Source organism: Apodemus sylvaticus, chromosome 14, assembly GCF_947179515.1.
Source record: "Apodemus sylvaticus chromosome 14, mApoSyl1.1, whole genome shotgun sequence".
NCBI lineage: Eukaryota > Metazoa > Chordata > Mammalia > Rodentia > Muridae > Apodemus > Apodemus sylvaticus.
Genome location: NC_067485.1, coordinates 6,132,555 through 6,155,734, shown reverse-complemented (window position 1 = coordinate 6,155,734; position 23,180 = coordinate 6,132,555). Strand labels below are relative to the sequence as shown.

The window sequence follows — 23,180 nt, the reverse complement described above, 5'->3', positions numbered from 1 at the left end:
GATCCACTTGGTGTGAAGTTATTACATGGAGATAAGAATGGATCAATTTGCATTCTTCTGCATGCTGACCTCCAATTGAACCAGCACCATTTGTTGAAAAGGCTATCATTTTTCTATTGGATGTTTTTGGCTTCTTTGTTGAAGATCAAGTGACCATAGGTGTGTGGTTTCATTTCTGGATCTTCAATTCTATTCCATTGGTCCACTTGTCTGTCACTGTGCCAATGCCACGCAGTTTTTAACACTATTGCTCTGTAGTATTGCTTGAAGTCAGAGATACTGATTCCCCCAGAATTTCTTTTGTTGTTGAGAATAGTTTTAGCTATCCTGGGTTTTTTGTTATTCCAGATGAATTTGATAATTGCTCTTTCTAACTCTGTGAAGAACTGAGTTGGGATTTTGATGGGGATTGCATTGAATTTGTAGATTGCTTTTGGCAAGATGGCCATTTTAACTATATTAATCCTGCTAATCAACAAGCATGGCAGATTTTTCCATTTTCTGAGGTCTTCTTCGATTTCTTTTTTCAGAGACCTGAAGTTCTTGTCATATAGATCTTTCACTTGTTGGTTAAAGTCACACCAAGATAATTTATATTGTTTGTGGCTATTGTGAAGGGTGTCATTTCCCTAACTTCTTTCTCAGCCTGCTTATCCTTTGAGTATAGGAAGACAACTGATTTGCTTGAGTTGATTTTATAACCAGCCACTTTGCTGAAGTTGTTTATCAGCTGTAGGAGTTCTCTGGTGGAGGTTTTCAGGTCACTTATTTAGACTATCATGTCATCTGCAAATAGTGATAATTTGACTTCTTCCTTTCCAATTTGTATCGCTTTGACCTCCTTATGTTGTCTAATTGCTCTAGCTAGAACTTCAAGTACTATATTGAAAAGATATGGAGAGAGAGGACAGCCTTGTCTAGTCCATGATTTTAGTGGGATTGCTTCAAGTTTCTCTCCGTTTAGTTTGATGTTGGGTACCGCTTTGCTGTATATTGCTTTAACGATGTTTAGGTCTGGGCCTTGAATTCCTGTTCCTTCCAAGACTTTTAGCATGAAAGGATGCTGAATTTTGTCAAATGCTTTTTCTGCATCTAATGAGATGATCATATGGGTTTTTTTGAGTTTGTTTAAGTAGTGGATAGCATTGATTGTTTTTTTTTATATTGAACCATCCCTGCATCCCTGGTATGAAGCCTACTTGATCATGGTGGATGATTGTTTTGATGTGTTCTTGGATTCATTTGGCAAGAATTTTATTAATTAATTTTGCATCAATATTCATAAGAGAAATTGGCCTGAAGTTCTCTTTCTTTGTTGGATATTGTATGGTTTTGGTATCAGTGTAATTGTGGCTTAATAGAACGAGTTGGGTAGAGATCCTTCTGTTTCTATTTTGTGGAATAGTTTGAAGAGTATTGGTGTTAGGTCTTCTATGAAGGTCTGACAGAATTCTGCACTGAAGCCGTCTGGTCCTGTGCTTTTTTCGGTTGGGAGACTTTCTATGATCCTTTTTTTTTCTTCAGGTGTTATGGGACTGTTTAATTGATCTATTTGATCCTGATTTAGTTTTGGTGTCGGATATCAGTCTAGGAAACTGTCCATTTCCTCCAGACTCTCCAGTTGTGTTGAGTATAGGCTTTTGTAGTAGGATATAATGATTTTTTGAATTTCCTCAGTTTCTGTTGTTACATCTCCCTTTTCATTTCTAAGTTTGTTAATATGGATACTGTCTGTGTGCCCTTTGGTTAGTCTGGCTAAGGGTTTATCTATCTTGTTGATTTTCTCAAAGAACCAGCTCCTGGTTTTATTGATCTTTGTATGGTTCTCTTTGTTTCGACTTGATTGATTTCGGCCCTGAGTTTGATGATTTCCTTCCTTCTACTCCTCCTGGGTGAAATAGTTTCTTTTTGTTCCAGGGATTTCAGGTGTGTCATTAAGCTGTTAGTGTATGCTCTCTCCATTTTCTTTTGGGAGGCACTCAGGGCTATGAGTTTTCCTCTTAGCACTGATTTCATTGTGTCCCATAGATTTGGGTATGTTGTGTCTTCATTTTCATTAAGTTCTAAAAAGTCTTTAAGTTCTTTCTTTATTTCTTCCTTGACTAAGGTATCATTGAGTAGAATATTTCTCAGTTTCCACGTGTATGTGGGTTTTCTGTTGTTTTTGTTGCTATTGAAGACCACTTTTACTCCATAGTGATCTGATAGGAGGTATGGGATTAGTTCGATCTTCTTATATTTGTTGAGGTCTTTCTTGTGACCAATTACATGGTCGATTTTGGAGAAGGTACCATGAGGTGCTGAGAAAAAGGTATATTCTTTTGCTTTAGATAGAATGATATATATATATATATATATATTAAATCTAATTCATCCAAAGCTTCAATTAGTTTCATTTTGTCCCTGTTAAGTTTCTGTTTTCCTGATTGGTCCATTGAGGAAAGTGCAGTGTTGAAGTTACCCACAGTTATTGTGTTAGGTGCAATGTGTGCTTTGAGCTTTAATAAAGTTTCTTTTACGAAAGAGGGTGCCCTTGCATTTGGAACATATATGTTCAGTATTGATATTTCTTCTTGTTGTATTTTTCCTTTGACCTGCAAGAAGTGTCCTTCTGTGTCTCTTTTGATGACTTTGGGTTGAAAGTCAGTTTTATCTGATATTAGAATGATTACTCCACCTTGTTTCCTGAGACCATTTGCTTGTAAAATTGTCTTCTAGCCTTTTACTCTAAGGTGGTGTTTGTCTTTGACCCTGAGGTGTGTTTCCTGTATGCAGAAAATTGTAGGGTCCTGTTTATGTATCCAGTCGGTTAGTCTATGTCTTTTTATTGGGGCATTGAATCCAATGATGTTAAGAGATATTAAGGAATAGTGATTGTTACTTCTTGTCCTTTTTGATGTTATTTTTTAAATTTCATTGGTTAACTTCTTTTGGATTTGATGAGAGAAGGTTACTCTCTTGCTTTTTCCAGGGTGAAGTTTCCCTCCTTGTATTGCAGTTTTCCTCCTATTATCCTTTGTAGGGCTGGATTTGTGGATATATATTGTGTAAACTTTGTTTTGTCATGGCATATCTTAGTTTCTCCATCTATGGTGATTGAGAGTTTTGCTGGGTGTAGTAGTTTTGGCTGGCATTTGTGTTCTCATAGAGTCTGCATGAGATCTGCCCAGGATCTTCTAGCTTTCATAGTCTCAGGTGAAAATCTGCTGTGATTCTGATAGGTCTTCCTTTATATGTTACTTGGCCTTTTTCGCTTACTGCCTTTAATATTCTTTCTTTGTTTAGTACATTTGGTGTTTTGATTATTATGTGATGGGAGGTATTTCTGTTCTGGTCCAGTCTGTTTGGAGTTCTGTAGGCTTCTTGTATATTCATGTGCATCTCTCTCTTTAGGTTAGGGAAGGTTTTTTTTTTCCATAATTTTATTGAAGATATTTGCTGGCTTTTAAGTTGTAAATCCTCACTCTCATTTATGCCTATAATCCTTAGGTTTGGTCTTCTCATTTTGTCCTGGATTTCCTGGATATTTTGGGTTACAAGCTTTTTGCATTTTGCATTTTCTTTAACCGTTGAGTCCATGGTTTCTATGGTATCTTTAGCATCTGAGATTCTTTCTTCTTTCTCTTGTATTCTGTTGTTGATATTTGCATCTATGTCCCCTGATTTCTTCCCAAGGTTTTCTATCTCCAAAGTTGTCTCCCTTCGCATTTTCTTAGTTGTTTCTACTTCTGATTTTAGATCCTGGATGGTTTTGCTTAGCTCCTTCACTTGCTTGTTTGTGCTTTCTTGTAATTCTTTAAGAGATTTTTGTGTTTCCTCTTTCATGACCTCAGCCTGTTGACCAAAGTTCTCCTGTATTTCTTTAAGTGTTTTTTGCGTTTCCTCATTATTGGCTTTTGTATTCTCCTGAATTTCTTTCAATGATTTTTGTGTTTCCCTTGTAAGGGCTTCTAACTTTTGATCCATTTTCTCCTGAATTTCTTTAAGTATGGCCTTCATGTGTTCCTGTACCCGCATCATGACCAGTGATTTTAAATTCCAATCTTGTTTTACTGGTGTGATGGGGTATCCAGGACATGCTGTTAAAGGATAATTGGGTTCCGATGGTGCCATATTGCCTTGATTTCTGTTAGTGACGTTCCTGCGTTTGCCTTTTGCCATCTAGTTCTCACTGGTGTTAGTTGGTCTTGTCAATGCTGGACTCACCAGTGCAAGCTGCCTTTTCCCAGGTGGCCTCTGGTGCACATCTGACCTCCTGCACTGCTTGGAGACAGGGTGCTGTGGCCCAGGCTATTCAGATCCCGAAGCAGATATCTGAAGGCTCCCGCAGAGGCCTGCTGGACTCACCAGAGCACACTGACTCCTCCCAGCTGGCTTCCCAGATGCCCCTCTTACCTCTTGCAGGACCTGGTGATGTGGCATTACAGCCCAGGCTGTTCTGGATCCCAAAGCAGAGATCTGAAGGCTCCTGCCAGAGGGCTCAGGACTGGAACCTAAGCTCCGTGCTGGAGCAAGCTGTGCGTTCCCAGTCTGCTTCCAGGTGCACACCAGGCCTCTTGCACTTCCTGGAAACTGAGTGCTTTGGCCCAGGATGTACAGATCCCGAAGCAGACATCTGAAGGCTCCCGCAGGGGCCTGCTGGACTCACCAGATCACACTGACTCCTCCCAGCTGGCCTCCCGGATGCCTCTCTTGCCTCTTGCACGACTTGGAGCTGTGGCATTGCAGGCCAGGCTGTTCTGAATCCTGAAGCAGAGATCTGAAGGCTCCCAACAGTGGCCTTAGGACACAGACTACTTTTATAGTTCTACTTTGCTGTTGTTTCTATTTTACCTTAATAGTTTCATTGGGCAGTTGCCTTACAATATCTTAACTCAAATCTGGACGTTCGTTTACTAGCACAACAGTACCACCTTAGAATTATCATCTCATTAGCATATCAAAAGTATATCCTCAGCCAGGATCATATTTGAGCTGTTTGGTGGCATCCTTGAGCTTGGTTCTGAGGCCTACCTTATCCAGAGCTACCTCCTGACCAACTTCTATCTCATATAAGTTACATTATAAAAACAAAAGATAGAGAGAAGGGTTTTTATTTTAGGTCATTATTCTGACTTCACACATGTATTATGTGCCTTATTTAATGATACAATTGATGTGATGAAACACCAAGACCAAGAAAACTTTAGGAGGAAAGGGTTTAGTCAGCTTATGCTTTCAAAGCACAGTTCACTATTAAAGAATGTCAGGACAGGATCTCAAGCTGGTCAGGGACAAGGAGACAGAAACTGATCCAGAAGCAATTGAGGAAAGTTAGTTACTAGATTACTCATCATAGCTTGCTCAGCCTGCTTTCTTATAGAACCAACAAATATGTGCTCAAGGATGGAACCATTCACAATGTGTTGGATCCTATCACATTGACTACTAATCAAGAAATATCCTATATCTGGATCTTTTGAAGTCATTTTCTCAATTGAGTCTCCTGTCTTTCACTTTATTCTAGGCTTTTTCAAATGGGCACAAACCCATCTGGCCCCACTGACCACTTCTCAACTTGACAAACACATCACTGTTGACCCATAACTTTCCTTCCTTTCCCATATCACACATTAATATTACCATTCTAAAATTTAAAATGTCTACATTTTTTTAAAAAATGAAGTGCTTCATTCAATCTTTTGAAAAACTAATTTTTAAAGTATTCAAAGTCTCTCATGTATGAACTGCTATAAAATAAAAAAAATAATTAAATACTTTATTATTTCCAGAGGGATGATCCAGAGTACAGTGACTCTTAAAGCAAATCTGAACTTAAATGAAAATTACTCTATATCCTATTATCTTCTGTCATCCTCTAAGGGTTTTGGGTGACTTCTAGGGCTCTGCTCTGTTTAGCCCACACAGGTTGTTGTCTAGGCCAGAATCGTCCCAAGCATTGTATTGTTGTTCTTGGTGGTTATCCTATGGTACTGGCATCTCAAAAATAGCTGTGACCCCCTTGCTTCAACTGAGATGAACTGCCATACCTAACTTCTTGTAGGCTCTTTTCAGGGATTCCAGTCCTCTCCCACAATGTTAGGCCTTAGCTGTTCTCCATGACATTCTCAAGACTTCAAGACTATTTGCACCTGTGTGATTTTTACATTAGGAAGTTTGGCTGCCCCTAGGATGTACAACCTTGGCTGCTTTTGGAACACAGATTCTGTGTGGTTATTCTGAGGAAACACTTTTCAGAAGACTTTACTTCAATTATGCTTGTCTCTTGTTAGTCATGGCTGATTCTTTAGCCCCAGCAAATCAGCATCCACTGTTCCAGCTAAACAAAGGTTTTACTTCAGTGGTTTTGGTCTTTTTTTAATCACAGCAAATTCTGTAGCTCTGGCTGACCATATACCATAGATGCACCAAAAATGCACAATGGAGTCTTTGCTTTGCTCTGAAACTTCAGAAGCCCTACATCTATTGTCTGCATCCCCGTCAACATTATTATCAACCAAACTCATACAAAGGGTGTCACTGAGCTCTCAACTCTCAATGGCTTTTCTAGACCACAGTTGAAAATCCTTCCAAAATATTCTCCAAAGCACCATGCCCAGGTCTGACAGAGTAGTATCCCACTGTTCTGATAGCAACTTGTTTTAGGTTATTCACTGCTGTGATAAAAGACCACGGACATGTAAGCCAATATATACCTTTTTGATTCATTGATTATTTGTATTGCTTTCACACTTGATTTTGTTTGTTTCTTAACATTAACTCTTTTTGTTTATAATTTCTTCTTTTTGGTTTAAAGATTTTAGGCATATTGTTAAGCAACTAGTATGAACGCACTCTAATTTTTTACATATACCCTTAATACTATGATGTTCCCTCTTAGAACTGATATTGTTTTGTTCCATATAGCTATTGTGCATTAATTTTCATACAGTTCTATAAAGTATTTATTAACTTTCTTAATTGCTGTGTTAACCCATTTTCATTCAATAGAGACTTATTTGGTTTCTACAAGTTTGTAGTCTTTTTGTTAGTTATATTGTTGATGAAATCCAGCTTTAATCTCTGGTGGGAAGGTAAGATCCATGGTTGTATTTTCAATTTTCTTTTATCTGTTGAAATTTGCTTTGAGTACATGATTAATTTTGGAGAAGGTTCTTTGAGCAGCTTTGAAGAAAGAATATTCTTTTATCTTTAAATCTTTTTTTTTCTGAAAGTGTCTTTTCAGTCTTTTTTGGCTTATCATGTGAGTTCCAGGATTTTCTGTTTACTTTTTCTAGATAAAAGTGTTGATTAACAATGTAGGGCATGAAGACCACACCCTATTAGTGTATAATGGTCTGTATGTGACTTAAGCTGTAGCTGTGGAGTATTATTTCAAGTTTCTTTCCGTTTAATTTGATAGTTGCTATCTGTTTGCTGAATATTGCATTTATTATGATATGTACCTTGAACTCCTGACCTTTCCAAGACTTTTAAAATGAAGGAGTATTTTCTTTAGTTGAAATCATTTTCAGCATCTAATGAGATGATTGTGTGATTTATTTCATTGAGTTTGTTTATGTAGTGGATTATGTTGAGAGATTTCCTTATATTGAACCACCAATTCATCCTTGGAGAAAACCCATTAGTTGATGTTGAATGATTGTTTTAATATGTTCTTGGATTTGGTTTGGGAGAATTTTATTAATAATTTTGATCAATATTCAATTTTGTCTTCATAGGACAAATTAGATAGTGTTCCTTCACTCTCCATATTTTGGAATAATTTGAGAAGTATTGGTATTAGCTCTTCTTTGAAGGTCTGATAGAATTCTGCTTTTAAACCTGAAGTCCTGACCTTTTTTTTGGTTGGGAGACTTATACTGACTACTTCTATTTCCTTAGAAGTTACTGGACTGTTTTGATGGTTTATCTGATGCTGATTTTGTTTTTGTGCCTGTTTAGAAAATCATCCATTTCATCTAGATTTCCAATTTTGTTGAGTATAGACTTTGTGGTAGGATCTGGTAATTATTTGAATTTCCTCAGTTTCTTTTGTTATGTCTCCATTTTCATTTCTGATTTTGTTAATTTGAATGCTGTCTATCTATCCTTTTGGTAGATTGGCTAAGGATTTACCTGTATTTATCTCTGTCTCTCTGTCTTCCTGTCTCTATGCCCCTACCAAATGGAGGATGTATAATGACTATGAACCAGTAAGGAGCAATTAGAAAACAGATCATCACAATGGAAGAGAATGGTCTAGATTTGGCTTCAATACTAACCATCAGTCTCTATTTCCAAAAACATTCCCATATTCTCTATATTAAGACCATTTTAAATGTGTTGTTTCTTAATGGTACTCAGATTTTCTGCTACTCATCCCCAGAGAATCCTGTTGCCTAGTGTTATCCAATTCCCAAGACTTTGGAACCCTGGTGTTCACTCACATGACAAGATCAATGTACATTATTTTGAGAAATTCTGTATTATTGTCAAACAAGGCCTTCCAACCCACAACCCTTTTTAACACCTGAGTTCCTCAAATGGACAGAAAGCCTTTCTTGTCATATTTAGTGGAATTACTAGGATTTTTTCTTTGCCTTCATAACAAGCAACCAGTCTAAATCTAATGATGAGTATTGTGGTTTCCTGCACACCTTACTTCTGTAAATATGATTGAGATGATTAAGAAATAAATGAATGACAAAAACTTCAGAAGCTACAAAGACATCTTCAGATCATCTATAATGTTATGGACTGCATTCATTCTGATATAATGGACCCTTTATGTAACCCAGAAGATCAGAATATTTATTATATATAGTACAAGAGACAGGAGAAGTTAGCTAGCTTTGTTGGAAGATCTCTGTAGTGGAATTCTCTTAGGCTGTAAATGTAATGAAGGATTGATATACAATTGACAGTTCTTTCATACACTGGTTTTAGATAAAGGTCAATTCTTTATCAGCATTCCTACTTGGAACAGATGAGGGCTATACATCTATAAGTACTGTTTTGCTTTCTTTTTCATTTCTATAGGTCTGCAGCTTTGTGATTCTTAACTTGTATGGCACTGGGGATCCTTCACATGTCCATCACACCATGCCAATGGTCCACATTAAGTCTGGGCTACCTCACCTTCAAAGTATGAGTAAGTTTATCCTAGTAAATGTGATCTTAACTTTCACTCATGGCTATCACTTATATGTTTTCCATTTGTATAAAGGAAATTTAAATGCTATTAAACTGTGGCTGTCTTTGACTAGCTTATGCCACAAAATACTGAATACAGGTTCATGCTCAAGGTTCTTGCTCTGATAAGTATTACTTAGACCCAGGAGAAGGATGCAGACAGATGGTCACAGAGAACATATAAGTCAGTTTTAACAAGATACATCTAAAATATCAGTTTACTGTGTCTTTCCCAAAGGAAAATGGTTCTAACCTCTGTAGGAATTTCGTTCTCTTGAGTTCTAATCACCATTTCTAATCAGAACCCTAATAGCTTCTTCAAACATAAACATAAAGAATTTTTGACCCTGTATTCTGATTCTTAGTGTGATAGACCTTTGGTATGAGTGTCTGAAAACCAGTTCCAAATTAGCCAGAATCTGGCATGCACACACACACAAACACACACACACACACACACACACACACACACACACACACACAAACATGAAGTATTAGTGTGAAAAATTTAAGCAAGTTATTTAGTTGGGGATTAGTCTGTTGCTGAAGAACAGGAGGTCTTCATTCGATGCGATGTCCTGGGAGCATATGGTCTAGTGAAATGCCCCCTTGATGACAGACAGAACAGATAACCCAATAAGACTTAAACAGCAAATAATTGACGAGCACACCTGAGGAATTGTCAATCTGATATATAGAAAAATAGATTAGAGGTAATTCACCAACAAATTATGTTAAAGCTGTTTTTTAAAAGGAATTGATAGAACTGTGCCTCAAATAGTGGTGGGAAAGTCTGGACTTTATTAAGAAATAATAAAAGTTTCCTAAATGCCATTTATATTACTAAGTACTGATTCTTTGCTGGGAGCATTTCCATCTTAGTCATGCAGTTTTTGTAGTAGAATCCAACTGAGGAACACACTAAGGTCAATTGAAATAATACAAAAATCAGCTGAGTGAGTAGGAAGTTGATTGTGTGATCCATGTGCTCTCCTGGAAGGTTAACACTTTCACTACTGAGCTGATATTCCATAAAAAGTGGCTTATGCTCTCTAGGTTTCTCCTTGTCACATTAGTAAAATTAATATGCATTGTCAACAAACACTATTCAAAATATAACCTATATTCCCTGTGCCCCTTTCCTGAGATTTCAGATAAAGACTAGTAACTAAATCATGAAATATTAACATTCTATTAAGGATTCTTTACTCACATTGTCACTGGGTACCTAGCTCTACAGTACAGCTTCCTATAAATTCTCTGACTGTTTCTTTTTAATTCTTCATCCTGAAGTTTTCTCATATGACTTTTAGGGACTCACACTCTTTTTTTTTAATTTATTGATATATTTATTTATATTTCAAATGATTTCGCTTTTTATGGAACCCCACTCCCCGGAAGCCCCATTAGTCCCCTTCCCTCCCCCTGTTTTCCCACCCAACCCTTCCCACTTCCCTGTTCTGATTTTGCTCTATACTGCTTCACTGAGTCTTTTCAGAACAAGGGGCCACTCCTCCATTCTTCTTGTACCTCATTTGATGTGTGGATTATGTTTTGGGTATTCCAGTTTTCTAGGTTAATATCCACTTATTAGTGAGTGCATACCATGATTCACTTTTTGAGTCTGGGTTACCTCACTTAGTATGATGATCTCTAGCTCCATCCATTTGCCTAAGAATTTCATAAATTCATTGTTTCTAATGGCTGAATAGTACTCCATTGTGTAGATATACCACATTTTTTGCATCCACTCTTCTGTTGAGGGATACCTGGGTTCTTTCCAGCATCTGGCAATTATAAATAGGGCTGCTATGAACATAGTAGAGCATGTATCCTTATTACATGGTGGGGAATCCTCTGGATATATGCCCAGGAGGGGTATAGCAGGATCTTCTGGAAGTGAGGTGCCCAGTTTTCAGAGGAACCGCCAGACTGCTTTCCAGAGTGGTTGTACCAATTTGCAACCCCACCAGCAGTGGAGGAGTGTTCCTCTTTCTCCACACCCTCTCCAACACCTGCTGTTTTTTAATCTTAGCCATTCTGACTGGTGTAAGATGAAATCTCAGGGTTGTTTTGATTTGCATTTCCCTAATGACTAATGAAATTGAGCATTTTTAAAGATGTTTCCCTGCCATCTGAAGTTCTTCAGGTGAGAATTCTTTGTTTAACTCTGTATCCCATTTTTTAATAGGGTTGTTTGGTTTTCTGGAGTCTAACTTCTTGAGTTCTTTATATATATTGGATATTAGCCCTCTATCTGATGTAGGATTGGTGAAGATCTTTTCCCAATTTGTTGGTTGCCGATTTGTTGTTGAACCAGCACCATTTGTTGAAAAGGCTATCTTTTTTCCTTGGATGTTTTCAGCCCCTTTGTCGAGGATCAAGTGGCCATAGGTGTGTGGGTTCATTTCTGGATCTTCAATCCTGTTCCATTGATCTGCCTGCCGGTCACTGTACCAATACCATGCAGGTTTTAACACTATTGCTCTGTAGTATTGCTTGAGGTCAGGGATCCTGATTCCCCCAGAATGTCTTTTGTTGCTGAGAATAGTTTTAGCTATCCTGGATTTTTTGTTATTCCAGATGAATTTGAGAATTGCTCTTTCTAACTCTGTGAAGAATTGAGTTGGGATTTTGATGGGTATTGCATTGAATCTGTATATTGCTTTTGTCAAAATGGCCATTTTAACTATATTGATCCTGCCGATCCATGAGCTTGGGAGGTTTTCCCATTTTTTGAGGTCTTCTTCCATTTCCTTCTTCAGAGTCTTGAAGTTCTTGTCATACAGATCTTTCACATGTTTTGTAAGAGTCACCCCAAGGTACTTTATACTGTTTGTGGCTATTGTGAAGGGGGTCATTTCCCTAATTTCTTTCTCAGCCTGCTTATCCTTTGAGTATAGGAAGGCCACTGATTTGCTTGAGTTGATTTTATAACCTGCTACTTTGCTGAAGTTGTTTATCAGCTGTAGGAGTTCTCTAGTGGAGTTTTTTGGGTCATTTAGGTAGACTATCATGTCATCTGCAAATAATGATAGTTTGACTTCCTCCTTTCCAATTTGTATCCCTTTGACCTCCTTATGTTGTCTAATTGCCCGAGCTAGTACCTCAAGTACAACATTGAAAAGATAAGGAGAAAGGGGGCAACCCTGTCTAGTCCCTGATTTTAGTGGGATTGCTTCAAGTTTCTCTCCATTTAGTTTGATGCTGGCTACCGGTTTGCTATATATTGCTTTAATGATGTTGAGGTATGGGCCTTGAATTCCTGTTCTTTTCAAGACTTTAAGCATGAAAGGATGCTGAATTTTGTCAAATGCTTTTTCAGCATCTAATGAAATGACCAGGTGGCTTTTTTCTTTGAGTTTGTTTATGTAGTGGATTGCATTGATGGATTTCCGTATATTGAACCCACCCTGCATCCCTGGGATAAAGCCTACTTGATCATGCTGGATGATTGTTTTGATGTGTTCTTGGATTCGGTTGGCAAGAATTTTATTGAGTATTTTTGCATCGATGTTTATAAGGGAGATTGGTCTGAAGTTTTCTTTCTTTGTTGGATTTTTGTGTGGCTTTGGTATCAGCGTAATTGTGGCTTCGTAGAAGGAATTGGGTAGGGTTCCTTCTTTTTCTATTTTGTGGAAGAGTTTGAAGAGTATTGGTGTTAGGTCTTCTTTGAAGGTCTGATAGAATTCTGCACTGAAACCATCTGGTCCTGTGCTTTTTGTGGTTGGAAGAATTTCTATGACCCCTTCTATTTATTTAGGGGTTATGGGACTATTTAGATGGTCTATTTGGTCCTGATTTAATTTTGGTATTTGGTATCTGTCTAGGAAATTGTCCATTTCCTCCAGATTCTCCAGTTGTGTTGAGTATAGGCTCTTGTAGTAGGATCTGAAGATTTTTTGGATTTCCTCAGTTTCTGTTGTAATTTCTCCCCTTTCATTTCTAATTTTGTTAATTTGGATACTTTCTCTGTGCCCTTTGGTCAGTCTGGCTAAGGGTTTATCTATCTTGTTGATTTTCTCAAAGAACCAGCTCCTGGACTCGTTGATTCTTTGTATGGTTCTCTTTGTTTCCACTTGATTGATTTCCACTTTGATGATTTCCTGTCCTCTACTCCTCCTGGGTGAAATAGCTTCTTTTTGTTCTAGGGCTTTCAGGTGTGTCATTAAGCTGCTGGGATATGCTCTCTCCATTTTCTTTTTGGAGGCACTCACGGCTATGAATTTTCCTCTTAGCACTGCTTTCATTGTGTCCCAAAGATTTTGATATGTTGTGCCTTCATTTTCATTAAATTCTAAAAAGTCTCTGATTTCTTTCTTTATTTCTTCTTTGGCCAAGGTGTCATTGAGTAGAGTATTGTTCAACCTCCATGTGTATGTGGGCTTTCTGTTGTTTTTGTTGCTATTGAAAACCACTCTTACACCATAGGATCTGATAGGAGGCACGGAAGTAGTTCGATCTTCTTGTATTTGTTGATGTCTGTCTTGTGACCAATTATATGGTCGATTTTAGAGAAGGTACCATGAGGTGCTGAGAAAAAGGTATATTCTTTTGCTTTAGGGTGAAATGTTCTATAGATATCAGTCAAATCCAATTGGTCCAAAGCTTCAATTAGTTTTACTCTGTCCCTGATCGGTCCATTGAGGAGGGTGGAGTGTTGATGTCCACCACAAATAGTGTGTTAGGTGCAATGTGCGCTTTGAGCTTTAGTAAAGTTTCTTTTACGAATGAGGGTGCCCTTGCATTTGGCGCATAGATGTTCAGAATTGAAAGTTCTTCTTGGTGGATTTTTCTTTTGACCAGCAAGAAGTGTCCCTCAGTGTCTCTTTTGATGACTTTAGGTTGAATGTCAATTTTATCTGATATTAGAATGGCTACTCCAGCTCGTTTCCCAAGACCATTGGCTTGTAAAGTTGTCTTCCAGCCTATTACTCTAAGGTAGTTTTTGTCTTTGACATTTAGGTGTGTTTCCTGTATGCAGCAAAATGTAGGGTCTTGTTTCCTTATCCAGTCTGTTAGTCTATGTCTTTTTATTGGGGAATTGAGTTCATTGATATTAAGAGATATTAAGGAATAGAGATTATTACTTCCTGTCATTTTTAATGTTATTTTTATATTTGAGTGATTATCTTCTTTTGGGTTTGATGAAGGAAGGTTACTATCTTACTTTTTCCAGGGTGTAGTTTCCCTCCTTGTATTGGAGTTTTCCTCCTATTATTCTTTGTAGAGCTTGGTTTGTGGAAAGATATTGTGTAAATTTGGTTTTGTCATGGAATGTCTTGGTTTCTCCATCTATTGTGATTGAGAGTTTTGCTGGGTATAGTAGTTTTGGCTGACATTTGTGTTCTCTTAGAGTCTGCATGAGGTATGCCCAGGATCTTCTAGCTTTCATGGTCTCTGGTGAGAAGTCTGGTGTGATTCTGATAGGGCTTCCTTTATATGTTACTTGGCCTTTTTCTCTTACTGCCTTTAATATTCTTTCTTTGTTTAGTGTATTTGGGGTTTTAATTATTATGTGGCAAGAGGTATTTCTGCTCAGATCTAGTCTGTTTGGAGTTCTGTAGGCTTCTTGTATATTCATAGGCATCCCTCTCTTTAAGTTGGGAAAGTTTTCTTCCATAATTTTGTTAAAGATATTTGCTGGCCCTTTCAGCTGTAAATCTTCACTCTCATCTATACCTATAATCCTTACGTTTGGTCTTCTCATTGTATCCTCGATTTCCTGGATGTTCTGGGATACAAGCTTTTTGCATTTTGCATTTTCTTTGACTGTTGAGTCAATGGTTTCTATGGTATCTTCGGCATCTGAAATTCTCTCTTCCATCTCTTGTATTCTGTTGTTTATATTTGCATCTATGGCCCCTGATTTCTTCTCAAGGTTTTCTATCTCCAAAGTTGTCTCCCTTTGTGATTTCTTAGTTGTTTCTACTTCTGTTTTTAGATCCAGGATGGTTTTGCTCAGTTCCATCATTTTTTTGGTTTGTGTTTTCCTGTAATTCTTTAAGAGATTTTTGTGTTACCTCTTTCATGACTTCTGCCTGTCGACTCAAGTTCTTCTGCATTTCTTTAAGGTTTTTTTTTTTTTTTTTTTTTTTTTTTGCCTTTCTTCTTTATTGGCTTCTATCTCTTGAGCCTTATTCTCCTGCATTTCTTTAAGTGATTTTTCTGTTTCCATTAAATGGATTTCTAGCTTATTCATGTTCCCCTGTATTTCTTTAAGAGATTCATTTATGTCCTTTTTGTGTTCTTCTAGCAGCATCATGATCAGTGATTTTAAATCCAAATCTTGTTTCTCTGTGTGTTGGTATAACCAGGACATGCTGATGTTAGAGAGTTTGGTTCAGATGCTGCCATATTGCCTAGATTTCTGTTAGTAGTGTTCCTGTGTTTGCCCTTTGCCATCTTGTTCTCTGGATTTAGTTGGTCTTGTCCCTGGCTGGTATTTGGGCCTCCCGTGGGGCTCTGGGGCTATTACTGCAACACTATATGGCTGGGTTTCCCCTGTAGCAGATTGCTGCTGTGCTGTCCTCCTCTTGGGTGCCCTTGCAGGTCTAGTGTGCTTTGCCCCAGATTGTGTTTGTGGACCAGATGGAGCCCATGTGCACCCCCAGGGAGTGCAGAAGGTGTATGCTACCGGGACCTCCCCTGCATGCTAATCACTCCACTGGGCAGCTGATCCCCCAACCGGGCTGGTGCACACAAGGTTAGCCTGGCCGCTCAGGCCCTGGATCCAGGCAAAAGCCTGTGAGGCCAAGGTCTGATCAAAGTTCCCCTTGGTCTATGACTGTCAACTGGGTCCATCAGGTGACGAGAATGGCGGGCGTGCATGCTCGCGCTCCCCGAAAGCGCCTGGAGAGTCTGCTGTGCTAACAACCTCCTGGGCGGGTTGACACACAGATGGCCCACCAAGCCGCCCAGTTCTTGGGGTCAGTCCAGGGCCTGTTGGGGCCTAGACCCCCGCTTTGTTAGCCTCAGGCTATGCCTGTTAGCCGGCTCTGCCCGCCAGAGCTCTCTGACGTCCTGTAGGCAAAATGGTGGTGCACATGCCGGCCCGGGCAAAAAAACCTCCTGGCTGGGTTGGCTATCCGATGCCCCCCCCAAACAGCCCAGGGCCTGGGTGGAGGCCAATGCCCGTCGGGCTCAGACCCCCGTGGTGTGGGCCTCGGGTTATGTTTGTGTACCTCAGTCTGTCCAATCTCTCTGGAGTCCGAAACCAAGATGGAGGTGAGCCTCTCCTGACTGGCGGGAGGCCGAGTTCAGGGACTCACACTCTTATATCTGTGTTTGAGACACTTTTTGCCACCTCAAATATCACAGAGAAGGCAAAGTGAGGAGTTCCTCAGGAAGAGACAAGAAACTCATGTTTGTGTTTAATAATTCTGAAGCCAGAATTAGCTTGGTACAACTCTTCTGTAACATTAGCTGAACCAATTAAATTATATTAACATTAGTGAAAAACTGGAATCACTGAGCAGGAGGGAATGGCAGAAAGTCCTTCCTCCTCTTCACCCATGGAAGCTTTTCATAGAAAAGCCCACAAACCTCTAGGCAAGCATAGAGGACTTGAATTCCTATTGCAGTCTGAGTTTGATGCAGGCCTTTATTTTGGCATCTGCTCTTTCTTTTGCTCTCTTCGAAATCTATTGACACATTCTTCAAACTCTAGCATATACTAATAAGACTTTCCATTGGCAGAATATGTTAGTTGAGGTGACAAAGTAGTGAAAATACTTGCAGACAACTGAGTGGCATATCATCAGGTAATTATAGCTTAGAAAGCTAGAACACTAAGCTTTCTAAGCTTAGAACACTAGCTTAGAAAGATCTGCAGAAGGATTTCTGTCACTTTGTGTCCCACTGAGCAATGATTCTAGACCTTGGGCCAGCTACTCTCTGAACACCAAGAGAGATGGACAATCAGCAGGAAAGATCTAGTCAACAAAATCGAAGCTTTAGGCCAAAATGCTCACCCTTCCTGAGTCACATCTACTTACATTTCCTATAATAGACATAAGAACCTGCATCCTCTTTCTGTCTTGTATCTCTGTCTTCCTTATACCCTTACAGTTCTGTATCTTCTTCACTAAAATGTTCTTTTTTATCACAAAACAGAGAAAAAATAATAGAGTTATGCCCTAAATATATTTGTTCATAAATAAGACATAAAATTTTTCCACATTCTTAAATCATGATCAGATTTTGGGGCTATCTCAGTGTCTCTGATGAATTTCTGTTACTCCAAAACACTCACCATAAGGAGGCATTTCATCTTTGATGGCAATCAAGCTGATTCTTGGCATCAAGGATGATTCCCAGGTACCAAAATGACTACATGTTTTTGCATAGTTCATGGGATTATGGGTTCAAAGGCAATAGATAATAACAGGTCCATACAAGATTTGTCATTTGAATATACTTGGTTTGTCACAAAATCATTATTCATGATATCATGCTAATATAAACGTTAAACTGATATCTCTCCAAGCATGGAAAGGCAGTTATGTGGAAATGCTGCTGATGCATACTAGTGGGCTTTCTCGTCTAGTGATGATGCTTTTAAAGCTTGATGATTTGAGTCATGGCTGCCTTGAAATCATTCATTTGCACAGGCTCAGTGGTGGAACTGATGGAGGTGTAGAATGTCCTTGTGAGATTAGGCCAATGATTATGACCAACAGAGAGTCTGGTGTGTACACAGTAACAGTGCTAGAGTCTCAGTGGTCACTGAAATAAAGGTAATGTAGAATCTCATGTCCTCCTGCGTAAGTATATAAATACAGAACATAGAAGACATGTTTCCCGAGCACATAAGAGTAATCAAACATACAATTCCTAAAGTTCCAATAATTTTAACATTGAATTTTACAGAAATTTTGCACTATAAGATGTCAGAACTTTGGGCCAAGTCATTAGCTTTTCAATACAACATGAAGCTTACCTCATTTGAATGGTAGAGATATGTCCTGGGCTAGGTTCTTATTTGAGCTGAACACTAGCCTGACTGTAGCTTGCTTTTAATGCCTAGTTCTTACCAGAGCTTTTTGGTGACAAACTTCTGTTTCATAGCTGCTAAATCATTTCTGCTCATACAAAAAGATTTCTAAATTAACAAAAATGGTTTTAAAGTTATGTTTCTTACACTTAGAGAATCAAAATGCTCAGATTTTTGTCTGTGAAATGTGTGTTTTTTCCAAGACATAACATTCAAGCTTCATCATTTTTTCTTTCCTTGCTTCAGACATAAAACAAGAGATATATAAAAATAGACAACAGTTTTTGTTGATGAGTCATCTACTAAACTCAGCAGCTCAAAGTACATATTATATCCAAATGAAGGGCAAGGGATGGCTAGTTTGGGTGGCAGATTTCTGTAGTTGGACACTTGGGCTCTAAAGATCAGGGAAAAAGGAGAAAGGAGATGTGATTTATGATTCTTTTATACACAGAAGTTTTACATAAAGGTTAATCACTCATTGGCAAGACTTTTTAGAATAGGGTAAGGCTGGCCATATACATTTTGTATACAGACTTAAAGATTTGCTATTTCCATGGGTCTTAGGCACTGGGAAACTTAACATGGCCATGTCTGTGTCCATGATGCAAATTCGGTCCAGATTCCTTGTACTCTCAAAAGTCTTGTTCAGTTTATTCTGCTAAATGTGACTTGAATAGGCACATACCAACAACCTTACTTGTATTAAGGTTTAAATGCTGTCCTGTACCACGTACAGTGCTATCCTCATGGATGTCCTCGGATATTTATTAGTAGTACACCTTAGAAGGGTGCTCTCATATGAGCACAGAGCACAGAAAAATCATTTTCCTGTGAAGACTCAGGAAAACAATCAACCTAGTACTTCTTGCATGAACTTGAAAAAAAATTTCAATGACATAAAGTTTAATGAGATCTTTTCTTTTATCAGTTCTACTCAGCATTTTCCCTTAAAGCCATTATGGTTTCTTGGAATGAGGACATAGAGGAACCATTGACACTATATGCTGATTCTTTGTTTACTATATAGGGTTTTTTTTTTGTTACAGGTCCCTGCTAACTTTACTAAAATTCCACCAATTGGCAATGAAAATTTTTAAAAAAATGTGAAATTGGAATCCTAAATATAAGGATGTACTCCAGTAATTCCTTGGAAGAAGAGCATACAACTCAAGGATAGTAGAACACAATTGAGAAACAAGTGTTGGTAAATGAGAAGAAGAGAAAACAAGTAGAGAAGAGGTGAATGAATGAACTTATACCTTATAAAGCATGTGTACTATAAGACTACATTCCAAAGCATTTTATTTAAGCTGGCATTAAAAGAAAAGTGGCTCCTGACATTCTTGCCTTCACAACATATTGGTATAATGAAAATTCCTTGCCAAAAATCACTATTCAAAATATAGGCTAGGTTTCTTCTGATTCTAAGGATTAGAGATGAAGCACAACAAATAAACACTATAATGATAGCTATCTCTTAAATACTTTAACACACATAGTGATTTGGTATTTGGTTCTGCAATACTGCTTCCTGTAATTAATAAAGTTTCTCAATTCTTGAACATTAATATTTCTTGTTTGGCTTCTTCCTTTCCAATTTGTATCAAACTATCATTATTTGCAGATGGTATAATAGTCTACCTAAGTGACCCAAAATACTCTACTAGAGAACTCCTATAGGTGATAAACAACTTCAGCAAAGTGGCAGGTTATAAAATCAATTCAAGCCAATCAGTAGCCTTCCTATACTCAAAGCATAAGCAGGCTGAGAAAGAAATTAGGGAAATGACACGCTGTACAATAGCTGCAAACAGTATAAAGTACCTTCGGGTGACTCTTACCAAACATGAGAAAGATCTGTATGACAAGAACTTCAAGACTCTGAAGAAGGAAACAGAAGAAGACCTCAAAAAATGGAAAAACCTCCCATGCTCATGGATCGGCAGGATTAATATAGTTAAAATGGCCATTTTGCCAAAAGCAATATACAGATTCAAAGCAATACCCATCAAAATCCCAAAAGCAATATACAGATTCAAAGCAATACCCATCAAAATCCCAACTCAATTCTTCACAGAGTTAGAAAGAGCAATCCTCAAATTCATCTGGAATAACAAAAAACCCAGGATAGCTAAAACTATTCTCAGCAACAAAAGAAAGTCTGAGGCAATAAGTATCCCTGACCTCAAGCAATACTACAGAGCAATCGTGTTAAAAACTGCATGGTATTGGTATAGTGACAGGCAAGCAGATCAATGAAACAGGATTGAAGTTCCAGAAATGAAGACATACACCTATGGCCACTTGATCCTCAACAAAGGAGTTGAAAACATCCAATGGAAAAAAGATAGCCTTTTCAACAAATGGTGCTAGTTCAACTGGATGTCAGCATGCAGAAGAATGGGAATTGATCCATCCTTGTCTCCTTGTAATAAGTTCACCTCCAAATGGATCAAGGACTTCCACATAAAGCCAGACACTCTGGCGCTAATAGAAAAGAAACTGGGGAAGACCCTTGAGGACATCGGTACAAGGGGAATGTTTCTGAACAGAACACCAATAGCATATCCTCTAAGATCAAGATTTGACAAATGGGACCTCATAAAATTACAAAGTTTCTGTAAGGACACCATCAAAAGGACAAATCGGCAGCCAACAAATTGGGAAAACATGTTCACCAACCCTACATCAGATAGAGGGCTAATATCCAATATATATAAAGAACTCAAGAAGTTAGACTCCAGAAAGCCAAATAACCCTATTAAAAAATGGGATACTGAGTTAAACAAAGAATTTTCACCTGAAGAACTTCGGAGTTGGAGAAGCATCTTAAAAAATGCTCAACTTCATTAGTCATTAGGGAAATGCAAGTCAAAACAACCCTGATATTTCACCTTAAACCAGTCAGAATGGCTAAAACTAAAAATTCAGCAGGTGTTGACAAGGATGTGGAGAAAGAGAAACACTCCCCCACTGCTGGTGGGGTTGCAATTTGGTACAACCACTCTGGAAATCAGTCTGGCGGTTCCTCTGAAAACTGGGCACCTCACTTCCAGAAGATCCTGCTATACCACTCCTGGGCATATACCCAGAAGATTACATAATGATATGTTCCACTATGTATCCTATTAATAAGGATACATGTTCCACTATGTTCATAGTAGCCCTATTTATAATTGCCAGAAGCTGGAAAGAACCCAGGTATCCCTCAACAGAAGAGTGGATGCAAAAAAAATGTGGTATATCTACACAATGGAGTACAATTCAGCCATTAGAAACAATGAATTCATGAAATTCTTAGGCAAATGGATGTAGCTGGAGAACATGGTGCTAAGTGAGGTAACCCAGACTCAAAAGATGAATCATGGTATACACTCACTAATAAGTGGATATTAATCTAGAAAACTGGAATAACCAAAACATCATCCAAACATCAAATGACGTACAAGAAGAATGGAGGAGTTGACCCTTGTTCTGGAAAGACTCAGTGAAGCAGTATAGGGCAAAACCAGAACAGAGAAGTGGGAAGGGTTGGGTGGGAAAACAGCGGAGGGAAGGGGGCTGATGGGACTTTCGGGGAATGGGGGTCTAGAAAAGGGGAAATCATTTGAAGTGCAAATAAAAATATATCAAATAAAAATATTTCTTGTTTGGAATCTAGTACCTAAAAATACTAGGAAGAAATATGGCTTCCTTTTTCTCTGTCTGAGACACAACATGGCTGTATTACCTACAATACAATTGAGAATTCAGTCCAGGAATTTCAGAAAGAATGGATGAGAATCTCCAAAATATAAGTCAATATTTCTGAGTCCATGAGCCTAGAATGACCTTGATACAAGTGAAAAATCAGGTAGACCAGTCAAGGTTTATTAACACCCTTACCTTTCAAAGAGACTCATGAATAGAATTGAGGTCTTGAATCTGAAATAAAGACAGGAACGCCTTCATCTTCTTTACCACTAGAATTTTTTCATAGTAAATCTCACACTATCAATGTTATCAAACAGAAAATCAAGCCCACACTTTAGTCTGAAAGGATTTGCTGATCTCTAGATCCAACCCTGTTTTATTTTGCTCCCTCTCTGGTGTACGGACCCATTCTTCAATACCTACTATATACAACTAAGGCCCTCCTTTGGCCGAATATGTCAGTTTGGGGGGGGGAGTAAATATTTGAAATAAAGTCAGACACTAGAGTGGCTTTATGTCAGTCATTTATAATTAACTCTAGCTTGGAAATATATAATTCCATCATTCTGTGTCCCAGTGACAAATGACCCTGGACCTTGGGTCAGTTACTCTTTGAGCAGTAAGAGATAGATATGATCAGCAGGAAAGAGCAAGTCAACAGGAATACAAGCTTTGGCACTGAACAGTCTACCGTTTCTGTGTCATATCTACCTACCTGCACTCTCAATTCATGAAGACCTATATCTTCATTCTCTGTCATGACTCTACCTTCATTAAATTCTTTAATTCTATGTTTTCCTCATTGAAATACCAACTCAACCAACAATATAGGGAGCCTAATAATTTGTAATGATATTTTGATAAATGACCAGGAAGGCATGGTCGGGCTTATACAGAACATAACTGTTGGCAGTTTCTTCATGCCTCAGTAGGTGTTTACAATGTAAAGATTTAAGTAGGAACAACTGGTTTATGGGCTATTAATGTCAATAAAATGGGACATAAATTCTTTGGAAAGATGAGTTGGAGGCTAAAGATGTGTTGTGGATTGTTAGTATACATTGTAAAAATATACAAAGCATCCAGAGAAGAAAAATATCCCCTAAAAATGAGCCGTATACATCTTCATACTCAATGTGTATACAGAGACTGCTAGTCTTTTTTTTTTTTTTAACATAAGGTCAAGAAGACAGACATCACATACATTTTTTTTAAATGTATGAAATTTCTTTTTGTTCCTTAGGTATTTGCTTAATTTACATTTCAATTAATATCCCCTTTCCATGTTACCCCTTTAAAAACTCCCTTTTCCTCC

At 38.1% G+C, this 23,180-nt stretch overlaps 1 pseudogene; it reads right to left on the bottom strand.

Annotated features, from left to right (window-relative positions):
- LOC127665208 (cathepsin Q-like) overlaps nucleotides 1–22,625 on the bottom strand; it is a 31,766-nt pseudogene extending 9,141 nt beyond the window's left edge.
- Between the last annotated feature and the right edge of the window lie 555 nt (nucleotides 22,626–23,180).